This window comes from Magallana gigas, chromosome 1 (genome assembly GCF_963853765.1).
Source record: "Magallana gigas chromosome 1, xbMagGiga1.1, whole genome shotgun sequence".
Classification (NCBI taxonomy): domain Eukaryota; kingdom Metazoa; phylum Mollusca; class Bivalvia; order Ostreida; family Ostreidae; genus Magallana; species Magallana gigas.
Genome location: NC_088853.1, coordinates 75,009,980 through 75,024,833, shown reverse-complemented (window position 1 = coordinate 75,024,833; position 14,854 = coordinate 75,009,980). Strand labels below are relative to the sequence as shown.

The window sequence follows — 14,854 nt, the reverse complement described above, 5'->3', positions numbered from 1 at the left end:
ATGATACTCAACTACGAAGTCCAGTTCTTCTTTGACCAATAGTTTATTAACAATCGTGATCGTACAGTTAGAATTACATCAACTAAAAGCAGCCAAAATCAAGATTGCTCAACCTCATTTCACATAGGTATATGTAAGATTTTACTTATGATGGACAGTTCTGACTAGTTCGGCCAATATACGACGATCATGAGTGAACATTAAGTGTTCAAAATAAAGATTAATATTTTATTCCTAAATAAAGTAACAAAACCGTCAAAACTGCAAATCAAAGAGTCTGGATGCAGAATTTGAGTCTCCGAGTCCTGAGTCTCGGAGTCCCCCACTGCGTGTGAGGCATCACCTACTGTGTGTGAGGCATCACCTACTTATAAAACGTGCATTCATACATGGCATAAAAGGTTACAAAGGTTAATATATCAAATACACAATACATGACTCAATATAGAGTACCAGAGCTATCGTTGCAGACACAGAATCGCCAAATATGACACTTGTTTTTAAACTCTCAATTTGGATATTATTATACCCGTATTATTCACCTTGTTTTATAACATCATTTAGGCATACTACGCAGTGCTACAAGATTCACAGAGTTCATTATGTTAATTATCATTAACACCATTCAGTGCGCAGTACCTATGTACACTTAAATATCATAGTGACCATTATTTAATACTAGCAATATAAGGTCATGGCATGGTTATCTGTTTACAATAGATAGAAAGATAGATAGAGAAATAGATAGAGAAATAGATAAAGAAATAGATAGAGAGAAAGACAGACGTAGAAACACATTGAGATGAACAGTTTAAAAATGTCATGTTTTGTAATTTGATAGTTTCATTACACATTAAACCAGGCAGGCGTAGAGAGATAGATAGATAGAGAGAGAGAGAGAGAGAGAGAGAGAGAGAGAGTTTTAAAAGGACATTACAGGTTGAAACTCTGCCATCCAGTTAACTTAATGATAACTGAGTGGTCTGATAAGGTGACTGAATGGCCATTCAGTCACATTTCAGTTACCTATCAGTCACCTTTCAATTGACTGAATGGCAAAGATTCCTCCTGGGCACGTTTTGTAAATTGATAGTTTTATTACACATTCAATCTTCAATATTCTAAAATAGGGATATGTTTACATGTAATGACCTTGTAAAGTAATGATTCTGGGTTTTGGGGGTATTTTTACATCTTATTATTCAAATAATTATGGTAAGACTGTTAACCGTTGACTTCAATCAAAAGTAAAATATACTCAGATCAATCCATGAAATAGTTAACATTATACTGTATCGTCTTACTAGTCGTCGCCAGTGTTCACATTCATTTGTTATATTGTGTATTGTTATCATACAAATAACCACCATTGTGTAAAACCAAAATTTCACATTGCTTTTTTTTAATTCGTGTCATATGTTACAACTTAACATTCATTTTATTACAAAGACATGTTTCCAGAAATAGCTTTCAACATTTTAGGGTGTGACACAGACTATGCAGCAAACCAACCAATCAGGTGGCACCTCTATTGCCGCGTGTAGGATGTCAGCCCGACAAACTCTGCATAAATTCGGGTACACCTGACTGCAGGTATTATATGGATTATTGGCGGCCGGACATTTAAATATGCTAACATCAAGGACACACTGTTCGTTTATCTGTAATGTACAGGTAAGGTGTTGGTTATTATATCAACATTCGATAGCAGTTTTTTTTTTAAACAATGAAAATGTGAACTTTGTATACGATATGTGCATTATCATCAATGCATGGTGGGGGAGGGGGTAGATGGTAAATAAATGTGGTGATACAGGTATAGCGTTTGGAATACATGTATGTAAAAAAAGGACCTTGTTATTTGTAGACACATGTTGTTGATGTTTCCATATTGCAATTTCTCTTTGTATTCATTACAGACAGAAGAGTTCTAAATTCATCTCTAGAATAAGGTGTCAAGGGAAGTAACCAGCATTGATAGCTTCCGAGAATAAGGGCGTGGACTTTCAGATTCAATCAAACGACACCAGGAATAATTCAGTAAGTCACTCCTAACTATGGATCATTTAAACAGCAGTTTATTAGATGTTTATGTCTGTTAACACATTTCCTGTTTACTGTTAACACTATTAGACAATGTCAGAAGTTCAACATCATGTATTTACTTACATATTGTTAGGTCACGTGAGTCACTCACGTGACCTATTGCAATGAGTTTTAGTCCGAACAATGAACATTTGAACTTTCGGTACGTTTTCTTCTGGTTCGTTAATCCTCAGAATTAAGTATTTTTTCATAAACTTTATAAATGAAAAGAAATAAAAAGAAATTCATTGATATGGCATCAATGCATTTAAATAACGAAGAAGTTGCAATTTTAAGCATAATAAATAAAATAGAAAAAATATATACAAGTTGAGATCAAACAAGAAAACAAAGATCGTCAACATTATTTGACCAATTCGTTTTAGATTAGTATGATGCATCATTTGGGTACGAGTAAGGTAATTTGTAAATTGAAACGCAATGTCAAGATTGCCGTAAATTAATCACCTTTCAATAATCCCTTTCTTACTTTTCCACATCTAAAATAAAGTTGGATTATAATTATGTAGACAAGAAAGCCCCTGTCCAAATTTAAAGAACTTTATTCAGTTGATGTGATATTACGCCATAAACTTTACCAAAAAAATTAACTGTGCTCTTGAAAAATAAATTAAACCTTAAACATATCTATGATATATGTGTGATTTAAACATAGAATATAATGTTACTGATATTGCTTCAAAGGTGAATTTTTTATGCAAAATTCTCTTGCGGAATTAAAAGTTCCGGAGAAAAATTGGTAGAATCTGTCATTCCATTCAGTATTTTATCGTGTGCACATGGATTTACCAAGCTACAAATTTGCCAAAAAAAATAAAACTCTGTAGGCGCGACTTTCCTGCCAAAAATCACGATTATAAGACTCTGCACAGTATGATAATTTTATAAAAAAAAAAAAATACAAAAGTATTAGTCGCTTTCCTTTCGTTGTGAAAACAATCTAGTGATAAACGCAGACGAGTGATCGAGGTGTTTGAATCCATAAATCTTAAAGTGTTAAGCTGTCATTAAAAAAAGCAATTTCGAACTCGAATATGGAATTTTCCAAGACAAACTGCTAACGTTATACATTCTGCATTTATATTAAGACAATGTACATTCTCGCGCATGTATTAAAATGTATTACATAGTTTTTACAGTGACGTATAGGTCCAATGGGCAGGGTGTTTGATTTATGTAACTATATACTACTCAGTTGTAAAAAATACACATGTCACTATAATAAATTATTTACTTACTTTACTAAATTACTGATCGATAAATTCATATCTTTTATACACTTTATAAAGTATAAAGTACGAAAGCCGAGAAGGATCATTCGAGATTCGAGATTCAAAATACGAGATTCAAGATTCGAAATTCGAGATTTAATATCTAAATTAACCAATCAAATCATGGATCTGAAACCTGTATCCTAGCAACATCAAACTGTTCTAAATAAAGATCATTCGTAGATGCTCTTTCCTACAAATAAATGTCTTAATAGCTCGTATGTAATGCTTAAAAAATGGTTAAATTAGCATTGATGAATTAACCCCACACAATATAAACAATTAAATTAGTGATAACACTGTTGGCTTTGCGAATCTATGTGATTTTGTTTGTCCTGTATGTATTCTCCCCCCGAACCATTTTAACCCGTAGTGTATTCGCCCCAACTGTGTAAAAATCGGCTCGCGAAAAAAGATCTGTTTAATCTAAAAAATTAAAACTGAGTGTGGTTTCAACTATGAAACGAAATTCAATGAAATAATCGACATGTCAAAATATAGGTTATGATAAAGTTTTAAACCATAGAAGATATAATGATTTACAACATCAACGACAACAATCCAGATAGGATTAGTGTGTTGTAGGGTATCAATGTCATTGTCGATATGAGAGAGAGAGAGAGAGAGAGAGAGAGAGAGAGAGAGAGAGAGAGAGAGAGAGAGAGAGAGAGAGAGAGAGAGAGAGAGAGAGAGAGACAGACAGACAGACAGACAGACAGACAGACAAACAAACAGACAGAGACGGAGAGACAGACAGAGAGACAGACAGAGAGAGAGAGACAGACAGACAGACAAAGAGAGTTTTGTAGTGTCATATTTAATTTGAATTTAGAATTTGAAATTGTTCAATTTTATACAAGCATATACAGACAATTAAGCCTTTCAAAGGAGAAAAGAGAGGAGGTAGCTAGGGTAGGGCAGACCAACTAGCAAGCTTTAATTTGAACGGTGTTAGCGCACGTGTGATTTACATAATAATCTTTATTTAGAACAATTTAATGTCGCTAGGATACGTGTTTTCAGATCCTTGATTTGATTGGTTAATTAGATATTGAATCTCGAATTTCGAATCTTGAATCTCGTATTTCGAATCTCGTATTTTGAATCTCGTATCCGGAATGATCCTTCTCGGCTTTCGTAATATAGGCACTTCACATGCAGTGCATGTTTTTCATACTACCTTGTTCAATGGAGAGTACCTGTTACTATTAATAGACTTACTTGGTCCAATGGGCCGGGTATATGATTTATGTAACTGTATACTGTGTTGTTATTGTTGTTGGTGACTGTGTTGTTTTGATTCTTTCGTTAGTTCTGGATACATATACCGACTTCGGTCTAAACGACATTTGCTCACAAAACTTTTAAATTGTTGAAAAAAAAATTATTTTATACTGTAAACTTGAAAAGAAAAACGAATCTATTTATACTTAAGTATGGCTAAAATTAACGTTCTACTGTCCAAATTGTCAAGTTCTTTAAGATACCTGACGTCATGAAGTCGCAAATATGCGACGTGACGATAGCATAACCATGCTATCTTTACCAACCTGGTGTGGGGTGATTAAATGTCTGACTAAATTTACTTTAATATATTTTTTGTTCTACATGTTTTAAAGGTCGGTCGCGGTTTTAAATTTTTGCGCCATCTGCGCAGGATATTGCGCAAAACTGTCGTAACATGCAAATGCAAAGTATAATGTTCAAATATACAGGTTATCATGTGACGTTTTTATTTTTTTTTTAAATGCATATCATAAACATTATTTTTAGTGAAATGAATTGTTAGAATGATGTTCAGAAGTATTTTAATCAATTCGCCGCTTCTTAAAAATCAACGTTATACACGTCGGAATCAACGCCTTACGATGACTCCAGTTAAGAATTTGACGTAACAATTGACATAAATAAACGTCACGAGTGCATTTTTTTTTTATTGAAGCTTCAATAATTGAAATTAAAAATAATATATTTTACGGTGCGACCGTTGGGGCGAGCGCAGCATGTGATCAAATGATGAATTATAACGTTAACATGGTTTATGAATTTGAATGAAAAATAAAATAAAACATACCTTTTTTCAGTAAATTTTAAAAGGAATTTTTTTTATAAGTAAACTATATCTCAGATATAATGTTGTTGAATAATAAAGATTTTAACTTAATGTTCATTGGAGTTTATATCCTCTTTTAAACTAAAAGTGAATGTAATGTCAGTTTATACCGCCCCTTTTCTTGCTGCAGACAACCCCCCCCCCCCCCGTTTAAAAAGAAATTCGTATTACACAACGATCATGATTGGCATATAAAACACATTTACGTAAGAATCATAAGGTTGCTCACCACCCCCCCCCCCCTCCCCACGTGCACGGATCGGAATTTTCATGATTATGAACATTAATTTTTTTTCTTTTTGCATGTGAAGAATTTTTGCAACCCCCCCCCCCCCCTCTTTTTTTAAAAAGACGATGCTTTTGGATCTTCCTTTTTATGGAGGGTAATCGTGTTCAAAAATCCAGACATGTAAACTTGTAAATCCGAATATGCAATCGTGTTGATGTGTGAGCCTGAGCATGAATATGTGTAATTCTGATCGTGTAACCTATAAAACTCGGGCATAATCACGTGTAAGATTTGACTCAGCTCCTTCGCATGATGCACATTTTGCAACTTTATTGTTTACATTAGTTAATTAAACCTTCAACTTTGCACACTTTCAATCCGTAGTTTCTGCGTTTGTAACTTCAGGCTCGGCAATAGCACATCTGACATGATACAAATTGACAAATGTAAAGTCTACAAGTTTGTCGAATTTTGACATGACCTTATATGGAAACAGTGACGTCACTGATAAAAAAAAAAGGCTAGCTGCAGGTAAAGGCATGCCGTAATCGCCGGAATAGGGACGGAATATCAGACTTTGTTTGAATACACGTGTATAAAGATATATACGCATTTTTATTCATAGGCGTCTGAACCGGGAGGGGGGGGGGGCTAGGGGGGACTTAGCCCCCCCCCCCCCACTTTTTTGCCAAGTTACATGTAGACCTAACCATTAGGAACATAGCAACAGGGAGGATTCACCCCCCCCCCCTACTTTTTCCTCGCAACAAACAAAATTGTTCCCTAAAAGACCTTAAAGAGAATGAAATATTAATAGTGATATTGAAAATTAGAGTCATAGTAGGTATACTAGCACCCCCCCCCCCCACCACCACCACCACGGATTAGGAATTTCATGATTTGGGGGGGGGGGATTGGGCAGGTAAGATTGGAGTTATTGGTATACCCTCCCCCACAGATTAGAATTTTCATGATTATGGGAATTCTTGTCAATATTTTTCATGATTAGTTTAGCCCCCCCCCCCTTTCAATTTGCTTCCGACGCCACTGTTATTAGATTACATGCAACAAATTGTTAAAGTATAGGCCTCGGCTGAATTAAGAAAATATCTCCAAATGCATCCTTATCGCTACCACAAAGTTGTGAGAAACCCCCCCCCCCCCCCCACGCGAAAAATTACACGGGGTCCGTCAGCTGAGTTGCAAAGTTATCGATAAGAAAAACAAACTATTTAAAGACATTGGTTTTGAGATTGTGATTACCCGGTAATATGAGACATAAGAAGCGACACCCTCTTTAAAAAAAATGAATAAACATTCCAAAGATAAGGTTAACTGTCGTGAAATTAAAATGTGTAGAAATTATTTTAAGAAATGTTTCTTTGCATTGTCGGCAATATATAGGAAAAAAAGCCTATCATGCAGGTAAAAATTGACATTTTAAGAAAATTATTTTAAGCAATTATTACGAGATTGAGTATGACGTCCTGAATGTCGGTTCAATACAGACTCACTTTGTGAAGTTGTCTGATAAAAAAGTTCTGGAGAGCTAGTATAATACAGCTTTAGAGTCACTTGTGAACAAGCTGCAGGTCTGTAGCTCCCTGTCTAAAAATACAGATGGACGATCTTTGAGCTACAGTGCCTCCCATAGTAAAACTTCAATTTACGGTGCACAAAAAATATGCGCTAGTTTTTTTTATTATTATTGAAGATTGCGTTATTATTTATCTTTCACTTACACAACAACAAAAAGTATAAATACATGTAAATTAACATAAATTTTTCCGCGAAAAATTACCAAATCCTTGCAGGTCGTTTATTCTAACTAATTCAGAAAAATAACAAGAGTAAAAATGGGGTACTCTATATGCAGTGTTTTTGCCCAAAAATGACCAAGTTCAACAGCTGATATTTTTATAAATTATCAGAAATCAAAATCTTAGCAATTTGCATGCTTCTGATATATATGTATAAATGATCTGTAAAAGAACAACTTCCTATCTTGAAAACTGTTCGAGGAGTTATCGGTACAATAAGGGTACCTTTTTGACAGCCACTCGGCCGTCTGCAATTTTTACTATTTCAATAATCGGAAACCCAGTTAAAAATTCACTCTCAAAATTCTAAGAATTCAGAAGCAATGGAGTTACAATGGGACCTCACGGCGGTCTTCGAACCCCATACCGCTCAAAATATATTTACCCCCTTAGGAAATTTCTTGATCCGTCTCATTTCTAGAAAAGAGTACGCATTTCAAAAATTAGCGCATTCGTCACATCGGCAACGATTTTTTTTCTACATGAACCTCTTCCTGTTTGGTCCAGTTTTAATCATATCTCAATTTTTTTTTTCTAAAAATAATACCGGTGTTTTCGATAGAAAGGGTGTCGTTCATTAAAAGCTTATTGCAACAGTTTAGCTGAATATTATGTTTATTTTTCGTTCATTCCGGTCCGGCGGTTACGGCATGCCTTTTCCCGCAGCAAGGCAGTTGCCATATAAGGTCATGTCAAATTTGTCAATTTGTATCATGTCAGATGTGCTATTGCCGAGCCTGAAGTTACAAACGCAGAAACTACGGATTGAAAGTGTGCAAAGTTGAAGGTTTAATTAACTAATGTAAACAATAAAGTTGCAAAATGTGCATCATGCGAAGGAGCTGAGTCAAATCTTACACGTGTTTATGCCCGAGTTTTATAGGTTACACGATCAGAATTACACATATTCATGCTCAGGCTCACACATCAACACGATTGCATATTCGGATTAACAAGTTTACATGTCTGGATTTTTGAACACGATTGCCCTCCATACCTTTTTAAAGACAGTGCTACGTACACGTGCCTGGAAATTACCGAAAATAAAATAAAAAATGTGCAACTGGTCTGAGTTTTTGACAGCATTTCTCACATTTTGAGGAGAGTTAAGGTCAAACGACACGTTCCTCAATGTCATATAACATTTTTCAGGAATTTGCTAATGGTTTACTTCTAATCTTTCTTGCAAAAAATTAGGATTCCTAACCAGGCATTTCTGCGAAGTACTATAGACTGCAATTTCCTATATCATACACTTGAATTGCTGATATAAAAAACCCAGAAATAATACAGCACAGCGAAATTTACTATAATGGGCCGGGCTTTGAACTCACAACCTCTAGAACCTAAGCTCCTGGCAGAGAGCAGCCACGGCTCTAACCACTCGGCCATCTAGGCATCTATTCATATACAAGTAAATTTTAATCATTTTAAAAATCATTTTAAAAATAATAATTTTTATTTGAGTTATTTATTACGAGGAGATATTAAAAGATGCTCGAGGAACGTGTCGTCTGACCTTAATGTCTCTTGTCCTAGGGGATATTTTACTCCAGGGTAGGGACAAAATTAACATATAGAAGAAAGTATAAAATATTTACAATCTTCTCCTTCTACTGAAACTTAAAAAACATAAGACATTACAGATAAAATCAATCATCAAACCCTCGATCTACCAAAAAAGTTAACATCATGACACGGGTTCTTACTACATATACACGTACAAATTGATCATGCATAGTTACAATTAGCTACCGTATTTAAAATATTTTATTTTTTTTTTTTTGACACTGAATTGAAATTACTGATTTAATTTAGATGACAATAAGATGCCCTCTTAAATTGTAAAATTTCATGACACCCAAGACACGTTTGCTCAGTGCGGTGGGATGAAAGTGTGGTTTTATCTAATAATCTCACCAACATCAAAAGTGGCATAGCCCTTGTTGCCAGATTCCAGGTAGGCTATGGTGTCCGTAACTATGTTTAAGATTTGATGTTTCCAGAATGAAGTTTAATTAAATGTTTATATAGAACTCCCGACAGGTTTGTGTGTGGGCTATAATACCCAGCAAGGTGAGCGGTACAGCCTGCAGGCCTATCGTTTTGTTTTAGTAGCATCAATGTACTGCATGTATTTACTTGTGCTTAGACCCACGTACAATTCGGAAAACACAAACTTCGCTGAATAACAGTTCAACTGTTTGCTTGGGTTCATATCCGTTATAAAATCCCTTCATATAAATATAAAGAACAATGTAATGTTTTCACTAATATCAATTTTAACTATTTTTCATTCAATGTATAAATGTGCACTCGGTGCATAGAGAGTACCGGTAATGGCGTTCGATCATGACTGCAGGTAGAACGTCCTTGGGGCTTGCACACCTGTAAAAATTAAACCTTGTCCTCACATGAGATTTACCTTAAGAGATTTGTAACCCTGCACACGCAGTCTAATACAAGATTATGATGTTGGGTTTTTGGTTTTTAGCTCACCTGAGCTGAAAGCTCAAGTGAGCTATTCTGATCACATTTTGTCCGTCGTCCGTCTGTCCGTCTGTCTGTCCGTCTGTCTGTCTGTCCGTCTGTAAACTTTTTACATTTTGAACTTCTTCTCTAAAACCGCTTATCCAATTTCAACCAAATTTGGCACAAAGCATCCCTATGTGCGGGCGAATATAAATTGCAAAAAAAAGTCCAATCTGTATTCAAAGCGGAGAAAACCTTGAAACTGTAGAAAAAGGGGGGTGCATTTTTAAAAAACTTCTTCTCAAGAACTACTGATCCCAATTCAACGTAGTTTAGCATAAATTATCCTTATGGGAAGGAAAATATAAATTGCAAAAATCAAGTGCTAATTCTGTTTCAAATCTGAGTTATTACGAAAATAATAATAAAGGAAATGCGTGCATCAATCAGTTTAATAGCTTCGGGTTCGGCATCCGGTAATCCGGCATCCGGTAAAATGGGTAGGCAAGACTTGGTATGGGCAAAACAAAGATTGGCAGTTGTTAATCTGCCAATCTCATTAAAATTTCAGGATATTTGATGGACTAGTATATTTGTATTCGCTGTAAATATTGCTGCAAAATAATGCGTATTTGGAATTGACAATTGTCGATCTGCCTTGGCTTTTATTTTGCCACGGCCCGGGTTTGCATACCCATTTTACCTAGACTCGTATTCCATACTTTCGAAAACGAGGTTCTTTGTTTAAAGCAGCCATGACATTATACGAAAAAGGGTCGATCTGACTATGATGAATTTGCTTGTTGTGCAACAGTTCGCGTATGAAGGGAAATTTTTGAAACATGCAAAATATATTGTTGCCGATTTTGTGAAGTAAATTGAGGCTAAATATTTCAATGCGTTGACAGTTTTCACACATGACGTTGGTGTTAGCTTGTTCCGATTTTCGTTTCGTTTTCATTTTTCTACTTGTAACCTGGGAACTATCGTCTGTATTCTTTCGTGATTTTTACGTATCAAATCAAACAGAGACTTTGGTAAATCAAACAGTCAACTGTTTACCTGCGCAAATTAAGCAAAATCTGATGTATCAAAAATAATGTAATACAATTCATTCTATCGGTAATTCGATCGGCATTATCTTTTACGTAATGGTAGATTAATGCAATAGGTTTTGTTGCGATGCTCGGCATTTTCTCGAGTTTATTCAGTTTAAATAAAGTTTGACATTGCTGACGGAAATGAGTAGGTATATACATGTATATATATGATTCATTTCGAAAAAAATAAATTGTGTACTTTATTTGTTATAGTGAATGTTTCTTGTGTTTAATTGTTTTCAATTTCTATTTACTAACCATATTTGAGTGTTAAGCTTCAAATTATAAGCAAGATACAGAGATTTGCTCACAATTCTATGTTTGTACACAGATTTTAAAAACTAAAGATTAATATGTAAAAAATTTGTCAATATTCATTAAGAAAATTTTCAAAGTCTGTTCGTTCAGAAACCAACTTTAACATCTTATTGTATTGTAAACTTAACATTTTTTCGTCATTATTACTCCTACTGTACATGTGATCCTTCACTGTGTTTGTGTACATTTGTATAAACTGATTTTGAACCTCAAATACCAGTGAACTGGTCTTGAGTGAATAAAAGAATATAAAATCTTAGGCCATTCTTTTTTTCCAGTTTAAATGCTGAATAGGAAATACCAAGTTAAAAATCATAGCTGAATGTAATAAACTCATGTGAACAAAATATGAATCAAACCTAGGCGAACTGTGAGCTCTGTATCTTGCTTATAATTCTATAATTGACGCTGAAATTTTGGTTGAACATTAGAAAATCTCTATGAATTAGAGTATGTTAAATACTTGTACAAACAAAATAAAAGAATGATACTGTGAAATCATTAGATTTCGTGGTGGCTCATTTTTCGTGGAATTCGTGGGTACCTCGGCTCTCATCCACGAAATAACATCCTTCACGAATTGATGAATTAGGGTAATAAAGTCATATTCCCTTTTGTAGATATATATGAATACACGAAATTACGTCCCCACGAACCTGTAAAATTTAAGTCATCCACGAAAATTGGCCCCCACGAAATTTAATGATTCCACAGTATTCTGTATATATCTACTCTCTGGGGCCCTCTCTTTATACAATAAATAATGTGAAATCTACATCAATTTTGATAGTTTTTCAGACACGAGTATATAAAAACGACATCTTTAAAACAGTTTCCATATTTCTGACACATTTCTGTTGCGAGGATAAAGTAATTATCGCTATTCCTAAGAATATCACAGCGGAAAATTATCCTGGTTTGTACGCGAAGTAAATAACAGTCATTTAATTGTAATGGAGAAGACAAATACATTTTTTGAATGTTTTTAATTTGAGCACATTGAGGTACAATTTTCTTCTTCACATCTATACATGTAGGTTTTTTAAAATAAAAAACAATAACTATTATTTTTTTAATACAATAACTAGTAAGTACTGAGGAGTTGATGAAAAAAATGTACCTATATGCACTCATATATTTTGATCGCTTTACAAAGTGGTGGGGGGGGGGGGCAGAACGAAAATATAGGGATTTGGAAGTTAACAACTTAACAGTATACCTCTACCAAATGTTTAGTTTTATATCTTGCGTAGAATTTTCTTATTCTGGTAAAAAATAGTATTTCATGAAGGTACAATGTCAAAGATTACATGTATACAAAAATAAGTGTAAAATTCGAATACTTTACAATATTTATTTTTTGTTTTTCTACCGAGGGACCATATGGCACAATATCTTTTGAACGCCCATTGTTGCTCAGGTGAGCGATGTGGCCCCATGGGCCTCTTGTTTTTTTCAAGTGTCACCATATGTTTGTTCACTTTACTTTTGTATATACATGTATATTAAACCTATGAATCGTATGGTTCTATTTAATAAACAATAGGAATTATATCAAGAGAATATTCACTCTATTTTAATTAATCGCTTCTGATTTGTTAATTCGTAAACGATGAGATAAATAACTCTTCGCAACTCCAAAACAAGGTGACGTCATAATAGACAGTTAGTCAAGGCAAGTAAACAACGGACGCGCAATGCGACGGTTTGCGATCATAAAGGATATAAGGATTTGCAAATTACTGTGAAGTAAAATCAGGTAGAACAGCTGCATGATAATTCTTACGGGCGGCGGAATACTAGTATCACCAGCGACCGTTTGATGCTGAGGATATTTTGGAAATTAACTTTGCACAAAATTTAATTCGTGAATTCCCTGTTGAGCTGAGAAAATTACGCCGATCTGTTTTCAATTACTTTCTTAAATTTTGGTTTGTTTCTTCATATAACAAAACAAATGTTGACTGTGTTTTCGGGCAACTTTGATTTTATTAGCCCCCGAGGGACAAAATATTGCCCTCAACCCCAGTCAATATTTGTATACTATTTAGAATCGACAAACATCACAAAGCAGTAATTATCAATTGCCAGTAATGGAGTTATCGCTCTTAGTCGTGCAAATTTCTTGTTCGACATTTTTGTATGCGCCGTAATTTACAGGGTATTTTTACTATAGGAGGCACTGTAGCACTGTAGAGAGGCGCGTTAGGTGTAGAGATCTAACTAAAGAGGTTAATAGTTTGAGTTATCTCCCTTTTTACACGGAGTCATGACATCGCACTCTACTGTCTACTTAAGCATTGACTCATTATTTTTCTAAATATATAGTCTCATAACTGCAGCGGTGTGTGCATACAAATTGAGTAACGCGCTCTAACGTGTTATTAAAATTTGTATGCACACACCGCTGCAGTTATGAGACTATATTTGTCAAAAAATAATGATTTAATGCTAATATTTACATTTTTTTTAACTTCTTGCCTTGTCTGCAAATGTGATTTATACGTCAACATTTCTGTTTTATCCTAAGGGTAAGTTCAAATTAATGTAAGAGCCACAAGCGTGAACTTTGATTCTCGCTTGTGACGTTGCATTTTACAGCGTTCAACGTTTGTGACGTCATGATAAAACTAGTCATTCTAACTTTTCAGTACCGTGTGTGTTACGGTCTTATAACTGCAGTGTCTTTTCACACATTTTACATGCAAAACATATTTGGAATGTAAATATATGTAGATGAATAGCTTTCAACTGCATGTAATATATAGAGTGACACACCAAAATACGTCGGACACGGTCTTCCTTGACCAAGGCACGTAGGATCGTTTTTGAGAGTGAGGGAGGGGGGCAGACCTACAAACAATTCTAGACATGCAAAACACTGTACCATCGTAGTCTGTATTACTGACCAGTATTCCTTTTAATTTACCCCTATCATTTTTATAAAGGGGCTTACTTGTAAAAAAAACTGTGCGTGGGGGGATGGGGGATTTCCATTGATATTTTATTACGGGCCGCCGGAAGGCGGTCCGTTATTTGATACACAATTAAATATTGTTACTGCGTTTCTGCGGGATAGTTCTTTTTTAATAGAATTAATACTATGCTTATTTTTATGAATTAAACGTAAATTTGCATGTAGAAATATGTTTTATGCCTTTTAGAAAATATCACATATTTTTTTGTTTTACTCGTAAATGAAAAGTAGGCCATACTTAGTAGATTGTCGTATTTGGCGCGTTTTTATCGAGACTATAATCTATTCGGAAAATTTCGGAGTTCTTCATTCTTTTCAAAACAATGCATCGGTCAATCGCAACACCTCGGGCCTTTCCGGCAAGCTCGGAAAAACACCTCGAATGTATTACCTAGGCGTCCATGACAACCCCCCTTTTTAAAAAACTTGATATAAATACAACACATTT

The 14,854-nt window shown here is 34.7% G+C and overlaps 1 protein-coding gene across 1 annotated transcript in view; it reads left to right on the top strand.

Annotated features, from left to right (window-relative positions):
- The window catches only part of LOC109618161 (uncharacterized), a 451,180-nt gene that overhangs the window by 211,842 nt on the left and 224,484 nt on the right, over positions 1-14,854 (top strand). The gene's annotated exons all lie outside the window — the stretch shown is intronic.